Source organism: Bos javanicus, chromosome 6 (genome assembly GCF_032452875.1).
Source record: "Bos javanicus breed banteng chromosome 6, ARS-OSU_banteng_1.0, whole genome shotgun sequence".
Classification (NCBI taxonomy): Eukaryota; Metazoa; Chordata; class Mammalia; order Artiodactyla; family Bovidae; genus Bos; species Bos javanicus.
In genome coordinates this window covers 84,570,875-84,590,659 of record NC_083873.1, presented here as the reverse complement: position 1 = coordinate 84,590,659, position 19,785 = coordinate 84,570,875, and the positions used below count along the sequence as shown (strand labels likewise).

At 38.7% G+C, this 19,785-nt stretch overlaps 1 pseudogene; it reads left to right on the top strand.

Moving 5' to 3' along the window:
• The first annotated feature begins 9,482 nt into the window (after nt 1-9,482).
• On the top strand, nt 9,483-17,983 carry LOC133249166 (UDP-glucuronosyltransferase 2B31-like; annotated as a pseudogene).
• Nucleotides 17,984-19,785: the final 1,802 nt, after the last annotated feature.

Here is a 19,785-nt window from a genome sequence, read left to right as displayed (position 1 = left end):
AGACCTGGGTTTGATACCAGGTTGGGAAGATCCCCTGGAGAAGGGAATAGCTACCTACCCCAGTACTCTGGCCTAGAGAATTCCATGGGCAGAGGAGCCTGGTAGGCTACAGTCCATGGGGTCCCAAAGAGCTGGATATGGCTGAGCACCTTTCACTTTCATATTATATTATATCATAACCACACTTTAGTTCAGCATTTATCTTTCCTTTGTCTCTTTCCTTGGGAAGATATTGCATCGTCCCTCCCATAACACTTACATGTAAACGTTCAATCCTTTATCATGACAGAAAATATTATAGACATATTTTCTTTAAACCTAGGTCCACTATGACTGAAATAATCAGAAACAATGAGCACAATACAAAAATCACATAAATTTTGTAAAATATTGGTGAATCAAATGAAAACAATCTGAAGGTACTGATGAAAACTGTACATCAGGAAAGCAGTTTATAATCAAAATGTCCAGGTGAGGGAATGAATCTCGTCTTATTGGTCAAGGGGCCCACCATCCACAACATATAACAAAACATTCATCAGCCTTAGGGATAATTTATTTTAAAAGTGAAACATTGATGTTTGGGGAATTATAGGAAAATTATAGGAATTATAGAAAAATTTACCTAAATTTGGAGAAGGCAATGGCACCCCACTTCAGTACTCTTGCCTGGAAAATCCCATGGATGGAGGAGCCTAGTAGGCTGCAGTCCATGGGGTCTCTAGGAGTTGGACACGACTGAGTGACTTCAGTTTCACTTTTCACTTTTCACTTTCATGCATTGGAAAAGGAAATGGCAACCCACTCTAGCATTCTTGCCTGGAGAATCCCAGGGATGGGGGAGCCTGGTAGGCTGCTGTCTATGGGGTCGCACAGAGTCAGACATGACTGAAGTGACTTAGCAGCAGCGGGAAAATTTACCATAGAATTTTCCATAGAAACCACCTAGATGACTGAAATATATTTAAAGAAAAGTAGAACTAACAGGAAGTAAGAAGGTAGAACTATATGTTTCCATAGTAGAATATGTTTTTAAATCAAGCATATAGGCTTACAAAATTTTCTTCAAATCTATACAGGGGCACTTGTAATAGACAAAGGGTTGGTAGTCACTGTGCAATAAGAAGGACTATAAATCTCCAATGAAAAGTCTAGCACTCCAGTATGAAACTAAATGAAAAGTATGAACAGGAAATTCACAGAAGCAAAATGGTCAATGACAGATAAAAGGTGGTATGGAAAATTTGGGAAATTGAAATTGTCAACAAGTAATATTGCTACAAATAATTTGTAGAATAAATAATCTGGTAGGACTAACTTTGAGGAAGTATTGCCAACAAAAGTCCATCTAGTCAAGGCTATGGTTTTTCCAGTGGTCATGTATGGATGTGAGAGTTGGACTGTGAAGAAAGCTGAGCACTGAAGAATTGATGGTTTTGAACTGTGATGTTGGAAAAGACTCTTGAGAGTCCCTTGGACTGCAATGAGATCCAACCAGTCCATTCTGAAGGAGATCAGCCCTGGGATTTCTTTGGAAGGAATGATGCTAAAGCTGAAACTCCAGTACTTTGGCCACGTCATGTGGAGTTGACTCATTGGAAAAGACTCTGATGCTGGGAGGGATTGGGGGCAGGAGGAGAAGGGGATGACAGAGGATGAGATGGCTGGATGGCATCACCAACTCAATGGACGTGCATTTGAGTGAACTCTGGGAGTTGGTGATGGACAGGGAGGCCTGGCATGCTGCGATTCATGGGGTCACAAAGAGTCGGACACGACTGAGTGGCTGAACTGAACTGAACAGAATATGGAAATACCATTTAAATAAAATTAATGCACACTGTTTTATATAGCAACTCATCATCTAGTTATGTGTCATGCAGAAATACTTGCACATGTTCATAATTACATGGTGAATATTCCCACTAGCACTTAAATGGCTATCAATTTGTGAACACACTTATCTACAACATAGGTATGAGTTATACAACCATGAAAGAAAACAGTTACTGCTAAGTCACTTCAGTCGTGTCCAACTCTGTGTGACCCCATAGATGACAACCCACCAGGTTCCCCCGTTCCTGGGATTCTCCAGGCAAGAACACTGGAGTGGGTTGCCATTTCCTTCTCCAATTCATGAAAGTGAAAACTGAAAGTGCAGTAGTTCAGTCATGTGCGACTCTTAGCGACCCCATGGATTGCAGCCTACCAGGCTTCTCCCACTATGGGATTTTCCAGGAAAGAGTACTGGAGTCTGGTGCCATTGCCTTCTCTGAAACAGTTAAATTATGGGCAATATTGTTAAATATTCTCTATTTCACATTACTAAACAAATATAAAGTTCCAGAAATTCTAAAAAAAAAAAAAGAAGCATGACTTCCAATGATTTCCAAAGAAGCATTCTTTGGAAATAAATTTAAACATATTTTATGTAAATATATGTAAATTTGTACACCACAGAGGAAATGATCTTTAGAATACACTGAATTTCCAATAACTTCCACGTGTTCAAGGCAGTTTTAGAAAAGGCAGAGGAACCAAGATCAAATTGCTAACATCCACTGTATCATCAAAAAAGCAAGAGAGTTCCAGAAAAACATCTATTTCTGCTTTATTGACTATGCCAAAGCCTTTGACTGTGTGGATCACAATAAACTATGGGAAATTCTTCAAGAGATGGGAATACCAGACCACCTGACCTGCCTCTTGAGAAACCTATATGCAGGTCAGGAAGCAACAGTTAGAACTAGACATGGAACAACAGACTGGTTCTAAGTAGAAAAAGGAGTACGTCAAGGCTGTATATTGTCACCCTGCTTATTTAACTTATATGCAGAGTACATCATGAGAAATGCTGGGCTGGAAGAAGCACAAGCTGGAATCAAGATTGCCAGGAGAAATATCAATAACCTCAGATATGCAGATGACACCACCCTTACGGCAGAAAGTGAAGAAGAACTAAAGAGCCTCTTGATGAAAGTCAAAGAAAAGAGTGAAAAAGTTGGCTTAATGCTCAACATTCAGAAAACTAAGATCACTGCATCCAGTCCCATCACTTCATGGCAAATAGATGGGGAAACAGTGGAAACAGTGGCTGACTTTATTTTTCTGGGCTCCAAAGTCACTGCAGATGGTGACTGCAGCCATGAAATTAAAAGACACTTACTCCTTGGAAGGAAAGTTATGACCAACCTAGACACCATATTAAAAAGCAGAGACATTACTTTGAAAACAAAGGTCCATGTAGTAAGGCTGTGGTTTTTCCAGTGTTCATGTATGGTTGTAAGAATTGGACTATAAAGAAAGCAAAGCACAGAAGAATTGATGCTTTTGAACTATGGTGTTGGAGAAGACTCTTGAGAGTCCCTTGGACTGCAAGAAGTTCAACCAGTCCATCCTAAAGGAAATCAGTCGTGGGTGTTCACTGGAAGGACTGATGTTGAAGCTGAAACTCCAGTTCTTTGGCCACCTGATACAAAGAGCTGACTCATTGGAAAAGACCCTGATTCTGGGAAATATGAGGGCAGGTGGAGAAGGGAATGACAGAGGATGTGATGGTTGGATGGCGTCACTGACTCAGTGGACATGGGTTTGGATGGACTCTGGGAGCTGGTCATGAACAGGGAGGCCTGGCATGCTGCAGTTCATGGGGTCACAAAGAGTCAGACACGACTGAGCGACTGAACTGAACTGAACTGAACTGAATTTCCAATTAAAACAATTTAACTTTTTATTCTATATACTTCTTCATTACTTGACCTTTCACAATAATCCTTTCATTTATTTATTTTGTGATATTAAATAATTAGTGAAATAAACATATAGATTCAAAATATTCAGTTATTAAGATATTAAATCATAAGATTTTCATATCATGTTATCAGTGTATTAGTTTCACTCAGAATCCTTGAACTGAGGACTTCCCTGTTAGTCTAATGGGCTCCCCAGGTGGCTCAGTGGTAAAGAATTTGCCTGCCAATGCAGGAGATGCAGAAGACCTAAGTTCAATCCCTCAATTAGGGAGATCTCCTGGAGGAAAAACGACAATCCACTCCAATATTCTTGCCTGGGAAATCCCATTAACAGACCAACCTGCTTGGACACAACTGAGTGACTGAGCATGTACTTACACTGGTGGTCCAGTGGTTGAGACTCCAGCTTCCACTGCAGGAAGCACATGTTCAATCCCTGGTCTGGGAATTAAGATCCCCATCCCACATGCTGGGGCCAAAAGTAAAATAAATTCTTTTAAAAAAAGCTACTGGAAATTTGGCATACTATCCAATATGTCAAACAATGACTCTTTCTTTTTTTTTTTAGAACACCTTATATTTATAATTCCAATAGTTTTTGAAATCTTAACTCACATAGTCTACTGATTTTACTGTGGTTTAACAGCAGTATTATATGAATTTTACAATAGTTAAGGGACCTCTGCTGGATTACGTCTATACTTATAATAGTGTTTTTGAGTCATGACTACAAATACTCTGCCAGCTCTCCCATCAAGTAATTCCCTCTCTCTTGAACTTTAGTAAATCTAGATGCTGTCTCACAAATGTTTCAGACTAACCTCCAAGGCTCAGTTACAGAACACAACACAGATCTCTCTCTGCCTCTCTGTCTCGGTCGTTCAGCCTGTCTATGTCTCTATCTGTCTATCTATCTATCTCACTATCTCCAATTCATCTCTCTGTCTGCCTACTCACCATGGAGGTCTGTAACACACTCAAAGTTTCCATGAGAAGTGACCATTTGTGGAAAGATACATACACATGCCTAAGAAGTCCCAGTAGTTCCAGCCCTCCAGCAATTTGAGTCTTTTAAAAGCAATCACCAGAGGTCCTCATGGTTATAGTCCCAGAGAAACCTATTACAAGAATCACCTGAATGAGCCCCACCAACACTCAGAACTATGAGAGATAAAAATAAAATAAACATTGCTCTTCTAAGGGCAGTTTTTTGCACTAATACATAACCTAAAAAATAATCATGCTTTTATCATAATATCATAGTGATGATATACCTTAATAATGGGAAACTGTTAATGTTACATTTTGAAAGTAACTGTAACCCAGAAAAGGGAGTCACCATACCATAATGGTTAAGAGGTTGCACTCTGAACACAGACAGTGTGGATTTAAGTCACTGAAAAATTACTACATGAATTGCAATATTCATAGCAGCACTATTTACAATAGCCAAAACATGGAAGCCAACTAAGTGCCCAACAACAGATAATTGTCTTAAGATGTGGGATGTATATACAAAGGAATATTACTCACCCTTAGAAAGAATAAAATTTTGCCATTTGTAGCAACATGGATGAACCTAGAAAATAAAATTCATAGTGAAATATGTCATTCATAAAAATACTATATCACTTATATGTGAAATCTAAAAAGTAATACAAATGTATCTATATATAAAACAGAATCAGATTCACAGACATAGACAATAAATTTATGATTACCAAACTGCAGAAGGGGAAGAACAAATTAGGAGTATAGTGCTACAAATATAAACTATTAAACATAAAATAAGCAATAAAAATCTATTGACTAGCACAGAGAATTATACCCAATATATTGTAATAAATGATGATGAGTATAATCTACAAAAACTCCTGAATCATGATGCTATGCACCTAAAACTCAGACAAAATTATAAAACTACACTTAAAGATACATAGAGAGATAATAGATAGGTTTACATTACAAACCAGGGGCTATTAAACCATGGCCTCTGAGCCAAATCCTGGTGGCACCCATTTTCTATTCTACCAGTGAGGCTAAATTTATATAACACAAAATTCACCTTTTTAACCATTATAAATTGTATAATTCAGTTAATGAATTACACGATGTGCAACTATCACCTCTAGCTAGATCTGGAGTCTTTTCATCTCCCAAAAGCAGCTATGTAGTTACTTCCCACTCACTCATTCCTCAGCCCTAGCAAATTGACATCCTCATTCTGTTGAATATATTAAAGAAGCAGAATGTAGAGAAATTTCACAACACCTTGAACCTCCCTCTTCTTAAATGGCAGCATGACATATTCCATGGGCCAGCTCTTACCTGAAACAAGAATAACTAATGGAAATTGTGTTTTAAACAGCTATTTAAAGTGTCTAGAAATTTTCCTGAAGACATACAGTAAAGACACATTTATTCCAGAAAAAATTACAACAGTAAAACCACCAAAATCCTGTGCTATTTAAACCTCAAATTTCTCCCTCTCTCACTATCCTTAGTCAGAAAAATAGATTCCACTCTAAGTAGGTTCAGAAAGAACACAGAGCTCACACTCCTACAATTCCTTTTGAGTGCTATAGTATCTCCTTAGAAGGGTCAAGCCACCTGAATTCCACACACACACACACACACACACACACATCTCAGCTGTGTGTTACAGAGGCTAAGTTCCAGGCAAGAGTGGTCAACGAGGTTCTCCCTTCTTCCACTCTGCTGCTGCTGCTGCTGCTGCTAGGTCGCTTCAGTCATGTCCGAATCTGTGCGACCCCATAGACGGCAGGCAGCCCACCAGGCTGCCCCATTCCTGGGATTCTCCAGGCAAGAACACTGGAGTGGGTTGCCATTTCCTTCTCTAATGCATGGAAGTGAAAAGTGAAAGTGAAGTCGCTCAGTCGTGTCCCACTCTTAGCGACCCCATGGACTGCAGCCTACCAAGCTCCTCTGTCCATGGGATTTTCCAGGCAAGAGTACTGGAGTGGCTTGCCATTGCCTTCTTCCACTCAGCCACACTCAAAGGGTAAAGATTCTATTTAGGTACAACATATTGAGTATAGTGAATTGCAGATAGTCATTTCCTCAGCTCATTCATAGAATGCAGCTTCCATGATGAAAGAGGCAAACTAAAAATAGACACTATTATTTACACCTAAAAGAAGGATGTAACAGAGAGAGCAGTGTGCCACTGTCCATATCCCCAGCTCTGGAAGCCAAGGTTCAGAGAGTTTGATCAGAGGGAGATTCAAAGCATAAAACACAGAGCCCCAAGCTAGTCTCAATGCATTCATTTTATTTGAATCAGATTGTGGGAAGGTCGGGGCTTCCCTGATAGCTCAGTTGGCAAAGAATCTACATGCAATTCAGGAAAACCCCACCTTGACTCCTGGGTCAGGAATATCCCTTGGAGAAGGGATAGGCCACCCACTCCAGTATTTTGAGGCTTCCATTGTAACTCAGCTGGTAAAGAGTCTGCCTGCAATGAGGGAGACTTTGCTTTGATCCCTGGGTTGGGAAGATCCCCTGGAGAAGGGAAAGGCTTACCCACTCCAGTGTTCTGGCCTGGAGAATTCCAGGGACTACAGTCCATGGGGTCACAAAGAGTCAACATGACTGTGCAACTTGCACTTAGTGGGAAGTTCACACCTATGAGTGCCCACAAGCTATGAACAAATTTGTTGCTAAGAAGCTAAGAAGAAGCTGGTTGCTTCATGACAGATACAAGCTAAACCACTGGGAAGTTACCAGAAACCCTAGAAAACCAATGGAAGACACAGCTGAGAAGAGACTTTCTGAGGTCAGAACACACATCAGACACTGACTTCCAAAGTATCCCTGCAAAAAAAATCTGAACTTTTTGGGGTCAGATGCTGGAGCAATTTATACTTCCAAGATATTATCCAAAACTATAGCACAATCACCCAACAACTGGTGAGGGCTAACAGTTAAAAAAAGAGACAGTGAAAAGGAGTGTCCCACTATAACCGCTGTCAGCCCAGGGAATGTGAGTATGCCCAAGACTGCACTCTCCAAGTAGTCATATCATAGCTTTAACATAGTAGAGGAAAAAGACTTCACTAAAATAGTCCATTCAGTTACTGAACAAATAGCAGTAAAAATACATGGACCTGCAGAGGATCAATATTCAGACTTGCTATACTCTTATTATATAAATGTTACAGTTTAAATTTCACCATACATATAAATAAAAATGGAAATGTGACCTCCATGTGGGGGAAAAACACAATACAAACTGACTATGAGAGAGACTAATTGTTCAAACAGGGAAAAACTTCAAATTAGCTATTGTAAATTGTGTTCAATGACCCAAAGGAAACTATGAGAAATGCAAAACACTCAAATAAAAGAAATTATAAGCTAAATATATACATTGATGTGTGTGTGTGTGTGTGTGTGTGTGTGTGTGTATGTGTATACATATATAAACAGTCACAGGCTTCCAAGGTAGCACTAGTGGTAAAGAACCCAACAGCTAATTCAGAAGACATGAGAGATGTGCATTCAGTCCCTAAGTTGGGAAGATCCCCTGGAGTAAGGGCATCAAACCCTCTCCAGTATTCTTGCCTGGAGAATCCAATGGACAGAGGAGCCTGGCAGGCTAGAGTCCATTGGGTCACAAAGAGTCAGACATGACTGAAGCAACATAAGAGGCACACAAGCAAATGACCATGAGGCCATTGTGAATCCTTATATTACACCAAAATGGAGGACTCTGAATTCCTAAAAGCATGCAACCCACCTTCAGTAAACCATTCTTAAGATGTAAAGAGAAGTATAAATTAATGTCCCATCCAATTGAATCTATAAGTCAGAGATTGTTGTTCTCAGCCATTCAGTCATGTCTGACTCTTTGTGACCCCATGAACTGCAGTATGTCAGGCTTCCTGTTCTTCACTATCTCCCAGAGCTTGCTCAAACTCATGTCCATCAAGGTGGTGATGCCATTCAACCATCTCATCTTCTATCACCAACTACTCCTCCTGCCCTCAATCTTTTTCAGCATCAAGGTCTTTTCCAATGAGTCAGCTTTTCACCTCAGGTAGCCAAAGTATCAGAGCTTCAGCTTCAGCATCAGTCCTTCCAATGAATATTCAGGGTTGATTTCCCTTTAGGATTACCTGGTTTGATCTCCTTGCTGTCCAAATGACTCTAAAGAGTCTTCTCACAGTTGAAAAGCATCAATTCTTGGATACTCAGCCTTCCTTACCATCCAACTCTCATATCCATACATGACTACTGGAAAAACCATAGCTTTGACTATATGGACCTTTGTCAACAAAGCAATGTCTCTGCTTTTGAATGTGCTGTCTAGGTTTGTCATAGCCTTTCTTCCAAGGAGCAATCATCTTTTAATTTCATGGCTGCAGTCACTACCTACAGTGATTTTGGAGCCCAAGAAAGTAAGAGATACAACATAGGGGATAGAAATCATGTTTTCAAGAGTATCAAATGAAAATTTTAGAGTTGAAAATTACAAAACTCGAAAAAATTCACTAGAAGGAGTCAGTAGTCAAGTTGAAGCCACAGATGAAAAAGCCAGCAAATTCAATATAGATCAATAAAATAATACAATCAAAAGAACAGAGATAAAAAAGAATAAAGAGAAATGAACACAAGGGCAGCAAATTGTGGGACATAATCCAATACACTAACATACACAAAATAGGAGTGCTGTAAGAAAGATAGGCAAAGCAAAATCTTCAAAAAATAATGGCAGAAAACATCCTAAATATGATGGATGATATCAGTCTACATAGCCCAGGGTTTCAATCAATTCCAGGTAGGATAAACATGGGAGAGTCATACACAGACACTAGTGAAATGTTGAAAGCTAAAGATAGAAAATCTTCAAGCACTAATAGAAGATAATACAGCCATACCAGTAAACTCCAATAAGATACTACTTATATCTCATCAGAAACAGTGGATGCTCCATGGCAGTGAGATGATATATTCAAAGTGTTGAAAGACAAAACCATCAGCCAAAAATTCTATGTCAAACAAAGCTGTCTTTAAAAACTGAGGGCAAAAACCAGATAGTCCTTTGCCCATCCTACCCCCAAAAGTCCCCGCCGCCGCCACCACCCACTGTCTCCCCTGTGTCCAGAAGATCCTCTGGTGGAAACGATAGCTATCCACTCCAGTATTCTTGCCTGGAGAATCCTAGAGGAGCCTGGCTGGCTATGGTCCACAGGGTCATAAAGAATCAGACCCGACAGAAGCAACTTGCCAGGCACGTGCATATTGTATATTGTACATGCACATATATGTTTCCTTTATCAAAAAACACTTCCAAACATCTTTGGCTAAAACACTCCAAGCTCTTTTCCAAAAATTACCTAATATATGCATTTGACAATATTGTCACTTCCTCTCAGATTTTTTGTTTGTTTGTTTTTGTTCTCCTTTCAGGAAGACCCACTACAACATATGAGACAATGATTGGAAGGTGAAATATGGCTCGTTCGAGCCTACTGGGATTTAGAATTTCCTCTCCCAGTGCTACCAAATTTTGAATTTGATGGAGGCCTCCTCTGCAAACCTGCCAAATCTCTGTCTAATGTATTCCCGTTTTGCTTTGTTTACTTTGCATTTTCAATAGAAATAATTCTGCATTCTTAATTTAGAATGCTTGATGAGAATGAGTTGGATGTGTAAAGCTTGATAAAATTACCAATTAGAAACTCAAAGAAATTCCTATACCAACTCAAGTATCTGAATTTAATTATCATTACAGAATCAAATGGGATACCTGGGAAACTTTGAGCATATATGAAAAAAATGAAAGTCTTCATTATTCAACACATAATAAAATATATGACATTCATTAAAAGAATAATTGTACAATGATTAGCATATTCCAGAAGTAAGTGCTAATATAGAGAAATGGTGTTAAGCCAGCTTGTGCCACTTGGCACTCTACCTGGAAACTCAGAATACAAGAAAGTCATAAAAACTTCATTCTCAGTATCATAATATGGAAATTCCTATCCTGGTGGCTCAGATGGTGAAGAATCTGCTTGCAATGCAGGAGACCTGGGTTCAATTCTCAGGTCGGGAAAATTCTTAGAGAATGGAATGGCAACCCACTCCAGTATTCTTGCCTCAGAATCCCATGGACTAAGGAGCCTAGCAGGCTGAAGTCCATGAGGTCACAAAGACTGGGACACGACTGATTGACTAACACTTTCACTTTCACACATGCTATTGAAATATCCAGTAGGAATTATGGAAATTATCTCTGAAGCACTGACAAGTCAGGTGAAATCTTAAGGATGTTCAGGGATAAGTAAAAGGGATAGGGTAGGGGTGTAGGAAAACATGAAAGAAAAGCAGGTAGAATAGTAATGACAGTTTCCAAGAAGTTCAAGCTTAGTCTAAATGGGAAGTGGCTGAGTAAGAGGCAGATGATGTTGAAGAGATGAGTTGAAGAGAGATCATCATAAGGAATTTGAAAGATCTAGTAGAAGAATTGGGAGAAAGTTATAGAGTTAAGAAAGGAAGAGATAGGATCACATTCTCATGGCTATTTGAGGAGGCCTTACAAAAAGCTGTGAAAAAAGAGAAGCCAAAAGCAAAGGAGAAAAGGAAAGATATACACGTTTGAATGCAGAGTTCCAAAGAATAGCAAGGAGACATAAGAAAGCCTTCCTCAGTGATCAATGCAGAGAAATAGAGGAAAACATTAGACTGGGAAACACTAGAGCTCTCTTCAAAAAAATTATAGATACCAAGGGAACATTTCATGCAAAGATAGGCTCAATAAAGGACAGAAATAGTATGGACTTAACAGAAGCAGAAGTTATTAAGAAGAGGTGGCAAGAATACACAGAAGAACTGTACCTAAAAGATATTCACGACCCAGATAATCACGATGGTGTGATCACTCACCTAGAGTCAGACATCCTGGAATATGAAGTCAAGTGGGCCTTAGGAAGTATCACTATGAACAAAACTAGTGGAGGTGATGGAATTCCAGTTGAGCTATTTCAAATCCCAAAAAAATGATGCCGTGAAAGTGCTGCACTCAATATGCCAGCAAATTTGGAAAACTCAGCAGTGGTCACAGGCTGGAAAAGGTCAGTTTTCATTCCAATCCCAAAGAAAGGCAATGCCAAAGAATGCTCAGACTTCCACATAATTACACTCATCTCACACACTAGCAAAGTAATTCTCAAAATTCTCCAAGCCAGGCTTCAGCAATACGTGAACCGTGAAACTCCAAATGTTCAAACTAGATTTAGAAAAAGCAGAGGAACCAGAGACCAAATTTCCAACATTTGCTGGATCATCAAATAAATAACAGAGTTCCAGAAAAACATCTATTTCTGCTTTATTGACTATGCCAAATCCTTTGACTGTGTGGATCAAAACAAACTGTAGAAAATTCTTCAAGAGATGGGAATACCAGACCACCTGACCTACCTTTTGAGAAACCTACATACAGGTCAGGAAGCAACAGTTAGAACTGGACATGGAACAACAGGCTGGTTCCAAATAGGAAAAGGAGTATGTCAAGGCTGTATGTTGTCACCCTGCTTATTTAACTTATATGCAGAGTACATCATGAGAAATGCTGGACTGGAAGAAGCACAAGCTGGAATCAAGATTGCTGGGAGAAATATCAATAACCTCAGATATGCAGATAACACCACCCTTATGGCAGAAAGTGAAGAAGAACGAAAGATCCTCTTGATGAAAGTGAAAGAGGAGAGTGAAAAAGTTGGCTTAAAGCTCAACATTCAGACAACTGAGATCATGGCATCTGGTCCCATCACTTCATGACAAATAGATGGGGAAACAATGCCAAACTTTATTTTGGGGGGGCTCCAAAGTCACTGGAGATGGTGACTGCAGCCATGAAATTAAAAGACGCTTACTCCTTGGAAGGAAAGTTATGACCAACCTAGCCAGCATATTAAAAAGCAGAGATATTACTTTGTCAACAAGGGTCCACATAGTCAAGTTATGGTTTTTCCAGTAGTCATGTATGGATGTAAGAGTTGGACTATAAAGAAAGCTGAATGCTGAAGAATTGATGCTTTTGAACTGTGGTGTTGGAGAAGACTCTTGAGAGTCCCTTGGACTGTAATGAGATCCAACCACTCCGTCCTAAAGGAGATCAGTCCTGGGTTTTCATTGGAAGGACTGATGTTGAAGCTGAAACTCCAATTCTTTGGCCACCTGATGCGAAGAGCTGACTCATGAAAAGATCCTAGTGCCTGGAAAGATTGAAGGCAGGTGGAGAAGGGGACGACGGTGGATGAGATGGTTGGATGGCATCAGCGACTCTATGGACATGAGTTTGGGTAAACTCCCGGTGTTGATGATGCACAGGGAGGCCTGATGTGTTGCAGTACATGGGGTCACAAAGAGTCGGACGTGACTGTGTGACTGAACTGAGCTGAAGATAATGTAAAGTATAGAGATGAGAAAATAATAAATCATTCAAATTATAATTTTTCTTAGTGTTAATAAGGAAGTGAAATACTAATGACTTATTTTTAAAAAGTATTCAGAACATCTCCCTGGAATAAGTTAAAGAAATGATTTAGCAGGACTGTACTAATAAACAATTAAATATGAGTTGCTATGTTGCTATGTGGTCTTCTTCCAATAATCTATGTAGTAACCAATGACAATATTGATGAAGAGTCTAAGTCCAACACCGTTCCTCTTCACCACTGAGTATTGCCTCTGTCTCCTTTCTTTCCTAACTCATACACACAAGTGCACAAATACACATAACACTAGAAGACATTTACCTTATACCAAGACCTCAAGAATCTCAGGCATTAAGTCTGTTAAAAAATAGTCATTATTGAAAACACTATGGAGTTTCCTAAAAAGCTTAAAAATAGAATTTACATATAGTCCAGCAATTACTCTTCTGGGAATGTATTCACAAGAATTCAAATTAGGATGCCAACGAGATATTTGTACATCATGTTCATGAAAGCACTGTTCACAAGAGCCAAGAGGCTGAAGCAACCCGAGTGTCCCTCAACCAATAAAGCAATAAGCGATTATTCAACCTTTATAAGGAAATTCTGAAACACTACACATCTTGGATGCGCCTTCCTCTGAGTGCCATAAGCCAGTCCAGAAGGAAAAGTACTCTAAAATTCAAAAGTATATGGCTTAGTCAAATTTGTAGAAACACAAAGCAGAGTGATGGTTGCCAGAGCATTTCTTAATGACATAGATTTTCAGTTTTGCCAGGTGATAAAGTTCTGGTTATTGGTTGCACAATCTGAATACACTTAACACTACTGAACTACACATTTAGGAATGGTTAAAATGGTAATATCTTTTAAAAATCTACAACTCTTTAGGGGAAATGCTTTCAATTTTTCACCATTGAGGATAATGTTTGCTGTGGGTTTGTCATATGTAGCTTTTATTATATTGAGGTATGTTCCTTCTATTCCTGATTTCTGGAGAGTTTTTATCATAAATGGATGTTGAATTTTATCAAAGGCTTTCTCTGCATCTATTGAGATAATCCTTAAAAAACTGGAAATAGAACTGCCATACGACCCAGCAATCCCACTGCTGGGCATATACACCAAGGAAAGGAGAATTGAAAGAGACACATGTACCCCAGTGTTCATCGCAGCACTGTTTATAATAGCTAGGACATGGAAGCAACCTAGATGTCCATCCGCAGATGAATGGATAAGAAAGCTGTGGTACATATACACAACGGAGTATTACTCAGCCATTAAAAAGAATACATTTGAATCAGTTCTAATGAGGTGGATGAAACTGGAGCCTATTATACAGAGTGAAGTAAGCCAGAAAGAAAAACACCAATACAGTATACTAACGCATATATATGAAATTTAGAAAGATGGTAATGACAACCCTGTATGCGAGACAGCAAAAGAGACACAGATGTATAGAACAGTCTTTTGGACTCTGTGGTGGGGGGGGTGGGGATGATTTGGGAGAATGGCGTTAAAACATGTATAATATTATATAAGAAACGAATCGCCAGTCCAGGTTTGATGCAGGATACAGGATGCTTGGGGCTGTTGCACTTGGATGACCCAGAGGGATGGTATGGGGAGGGAGGTGGGATGGGGGTTCAGGATGGGGAACACATGTACACCCATGGTGGATGCATGTTGACGTATGGCAAAACCAATACAATATTGTAAAGTTTAAAAAAAAATCTACAACTCTAATAATTCCAGACCATATCTGATTTTTCTCTCTTTAATTGTTTGCAGCAATCATTTCAATATTGGTTGCTATGCTATTGATCCTTTGTGATGAAGCAAATTCTTTCCTCCCAGGATATGGAAGAGTTTGCCAAGAGCTCTGGAGAAAAAGGTATTATGGTATTTTCTTTGGGGTCAATGGTCACTAACATAAAAGAAGAAAGAGCCAATATGATTGCATCAGCTCTTGCCCAGATTCCACATAAGGTAGGCAAAGTAGCTTAATAGTTAAAAACTATTTAATAACTTGTTTCAATAATGTAAAAAGTCAGATTACAGACAATTTCTGCAAGAAGGTAAACTACTATGACAGCTCCAACTTATCTCAGATATTTATAAAAGCCAAAATATACATGGCAAGTGCTACAGTAGTACAGTGTCTTTTATTAACAACACTGTGGATTAACATTATTATAAAGAAAAATATTTAAGAGATACTGTGTGAAATATAATGGGATTGTGGACTGAAAGGTAAATCACCAAATTCTGCTTTGTCATTTGTTCCTCTTGAATGAAGGACTCCTGAGGACAGTACACACACAGATGTTCTCAAGAGTTAAATTTTAACAGTACGTGCAGTAACACAATGATATTATGCAATAGTGATAAAAGTCTGGAATGCATTATGCAGATTGTATTTGCCCTGGCCCCTTTCATTTCCCCCAAATTTTAGAATAGCCCTATCAGTGTGCTTCTCAGGGTCCTGAACAGAGAAAGGATGGCCAGGGCTCCCCAAGTTGCCTCCAGATACCCAACCAGCGCAAAGACTTAGAAAAAGAGAAATATCGGCCTCCCTGGTTGACTGAACCCTGCCAAAGTCTGAAGCAGGAACATCAAAGAGAAAGTGAGAAGATGGGTCTTTGCCGTTTAGTTAACCCTGTGCATTGTAAGGTCTGGCCCTTAATGGACTCTGCTTCTAACCTGTCACATTGTCCCTCCTGATTGAGAAGGAAGAAAGGATTATAAGAAGGCATGAGGCACAAGGAAGACTGGCATGGAAAATATTTAGCAGCCACTTTCTCCATAAAATAGAGTGATACCTTATTTTCTAATGTATAAAATACCCCTGGGGTCTTTGGATATTTGTGAACTACTCTTTTAGTTTGACATCTGATATTGCAGTCTTCTCCTAATTACCTATGCTCTTTTTATTTTGCTGAGAAACTAAACTTACTTTATATTCACATAGCAAATAGAGGTTAAAAACAATAAATTATAATCCAGTGTATGAGAATTGATTGGGAATTCCAAAATTGGTACCTTACTTTGGTACTGGGCATAGAAACTTCACTTTCACTTTTCACTTTCATGCATTGGAGAAGGATATGGCAACCCACTCCAGTGTTCTTGCCTGGAGAATCCCAGGGACGGGGGAGCCTGGTGGGCTGCTGTCTATGGGATCATACAGAGTCAGACACGACTGAAGCGACTTAGCAACAGCAGCAGCAGCAGCATAGAAACTAAATGATTGCTACTTTCAATGCTTTGTGTTTGTTGTTAAAGCATTCAAGGTCAGCTGAATAAATTTTATTATCATGAGGTTGGATATTTTCAATAACCTTATTCATATGTATAAATTACCAACAAGCTCTTCTTTTCTAAATTTAAACTATTTCCAAACCTAATAAATGTGGTAATACTCTGGGTTCATGACAAAACTTGCTAGTTTTTTTTTTTTTTTTTGGAAGTAATGCTTACAATCTGTAATCTAAGAAGGTATGCTTTCTAAGTAGCATTAACTTATTATTGCTAAATTATAAATGAACAGAAAGTTATTTCTCTTGAATGGCTAATTACACATGCATTTTCCTTGTATATCAAAAGAGTAAAATATATCTATGAAAAGATATATTAACAAGTGAATATAAGTTAACTCTTTTCTGTAGCATGTCAGTGAGTATCATATTTGAAAATGACAGTTAGTGTATTAAAGTGAAGTCACTCAGTCGTGTCCAACTGTTTGCGACCCCATGGACTGTAGCCTACCAGATTCCTCCATCCATGAGGATTTTCCAGGCAAGAGTACTGGAGTGGTTTGCCATTTCCTTCTCCAGAAGATCTTTCCAACCCAGGGATTGAACCTGGGTCTCCCTCATTGTAAGCAGACACTTTACTGTCTGAGCCACCAAGGAAGTATATATATATATATATATATATATATATATATATATATACATATATATATATATATATAAAATGAACATCTAAGCATTATAAAACTTATGAATTCTGAAACTTTGTCAATAATGTGTGTAAAACTATGAGGGTTGAGGGTGGAAGACATAAAATTTAAGAAATTAAGAAAACTAAGAAAATTAAATATAAAAATTAAGAAATTTAGAAGAAAATAAAATAAAGCAATAAAGTATATAGATTATTAGAAATTTCCCAGTCTTTTTATATTATTAAGACCATCTAGCAATTTTTTTAAATATCTAAATTTGGCATTGAAAATTTCTTTTGTCTATGCCATCATGTGTAGAAATTCATGATTATATTCCATACCTGACTGAACATAGTAATAAGTATGTAAAATACGGGTACTTCTACTAATGTCAGTGCATTAGTAGTTGTCATGACTTAAGAGCTCTTGTACTTGTTTCCTGACACACCATGTGGAAGACATTTAACTAGTTGTCTTTTAATCTCTTCAGAATTCTAATGCTATAACTTTAAACTCACTGAATAAGGTATTTCCTTTACCCCAACAGGTTCTACAGAGATACAATGGCAAGAAGCCAGACACCTTAGGACCCAATATTTGGCTGTGTAGCTGAATCCTCCAGAACGACCATCTTGGTAAAAATTGGCAGAACAAATGCTATAAACATGAATAACAGCTGAGCAGAGTGATAGTACTTCATTAGGAAACAAACTTATCAACTGTTTATTATTGAAACACTCAAAGAGAAAACTTTAGCTCTGTATTTTTACTCCCAACCCTAGAAGGGGAAAGGAGAAAATGTGACAGTTGGCACTGTATTATAACTGGTCATGTCCCTTATGTTCAAAATAAAAAAATATCTTTACTTTGCCTGTAATTACTTCTCACAGTGAAATATTCAGTAGCTTCATGAATTATTGTTCTATATCTGAATTCTTTCCTTATATCTCTTTTTTCTCCTGTGTTCAGTTCAGCTGCTCAGTTGTGTTTGACTTTGTCACCCCATGGACCGCAACATGCCAGGCTTCCTTGTCCATGACCAACACCTGGAGTTTATCCAAACTCATGTCCACTGAGTCAGTGATGCTATCCAACCACCTAATCCTCTGTCATCCCCTTCTCTGCCTGCCCTCAAACTTTCCCAACATCAGGGTCTTTTCACATGAGTCAGCTCTTCGCATCAGGTGGCCAAAGTATTGGCATTTCAGCTTCAACATCAGTTCTTCCAATGAACACTCAGGATTGGTCTCCTTTAGGATGGACTGGTTGAATCTCCTTTCAGTCCAAGGGACTCTCAAGAGTCTTCTCCAACACCACAATTCAAAAGCATCAATTCTTCAGTGCTCAGCTTTCTTTAGAGTCCAACTCTCACATCCATACATGACTACTGAAAAAACCATAGCCTTGACTAGAGACCTTTGTTGGCAAAGTAACGTCTCTGCTCTTTAATATGCTGTCTGGTTTGGTCATAACTTTCCTTCCAAGGAGTGAACGTCTTTTAATTTCATGGCTGCAGTCACCATCTGCAGTGATTTGGAGACCAAAAAAATAAAGTCTGACACTGTTTCCCCTGTTTCCCCATCTATTTCCCATGAAGAGATAGGACCAGATGTCATGATCCTAGTTTTCTGAATGTTGAGTTTTAAGCCAACTTTTTCACTCTCCTCTTTCACTTTCATCAAGACGACCTTTAGTTCTTCTTCACTTTCTGCCATAAGGGTGGTGTCATCTGCATTGCCGAGGTTATTGATATTTCTCCCGGCAATCTTTATTCCAGCTTGTGTTTCTTCCAGGCCAGTGTTTCTCATGATGTACTCTGCATATAAGTTAAATAAGCAGGGTGACAATATACAGCCTTGACATATTCCTTTTCCTATTTGGAACCAGTCTGTTGTTCCATGTCCAGTTCTAACTGTTGCTTCTTGATCTGCATACAGGTTTCTCAAGAGGCAGGTCAGGTGGTCTGGTATTCCCATCTCTTTCAGAATTTTCCACAGTTTGCTGTGATCCACATAGTCAAAGGCTTCAGCATAGTCAATAGTGCAGAAATAGATGTTTTTCTGGAACTCTCTTGCTTTTTCAATGATCCAGTGGATGTTGGCAATTTGATCTCTGGTTCCTCTGCCTTTTCTAAAACCAGCTTGAACATATGGAAGTTCATGGTTCATGTATTGCTGAAGCCTGGCTTGGAGAATTTTGTCCATTACTGTGTAGGGGTATTTTTTAAAATAAATAAAAATAAAAACAGCTCCTTTTTTATTACTAATGACTCATTTTTTTCAGAAAAAAAAAATCCACAATCATTTTTTCAAGGCAATTACACATTTCACAAGAAAATATTTTTCCTTTCTCTGGTTCTACTGCCACTACCATTACCTTTCCCGTGGCCTTGCCACCATTCCTATAAGACTAAATGATTTCACTATTTCTTTAAGAACTGTATTTCTGAATGTTCCCTTTTTATGCATATGTGATTGCTTTTACCCAGAATGTTCTTTTAAGGTGTTCACCTGTCAATCATGAATTCATTTGTGAAGTTATTTGACAAAGCACTTCTTCCATGAAGTCTTCACTTACCTCTTCGGCAGACTTAGGGGTTTCTTGCTTTGTGTTGTGAAGCAAT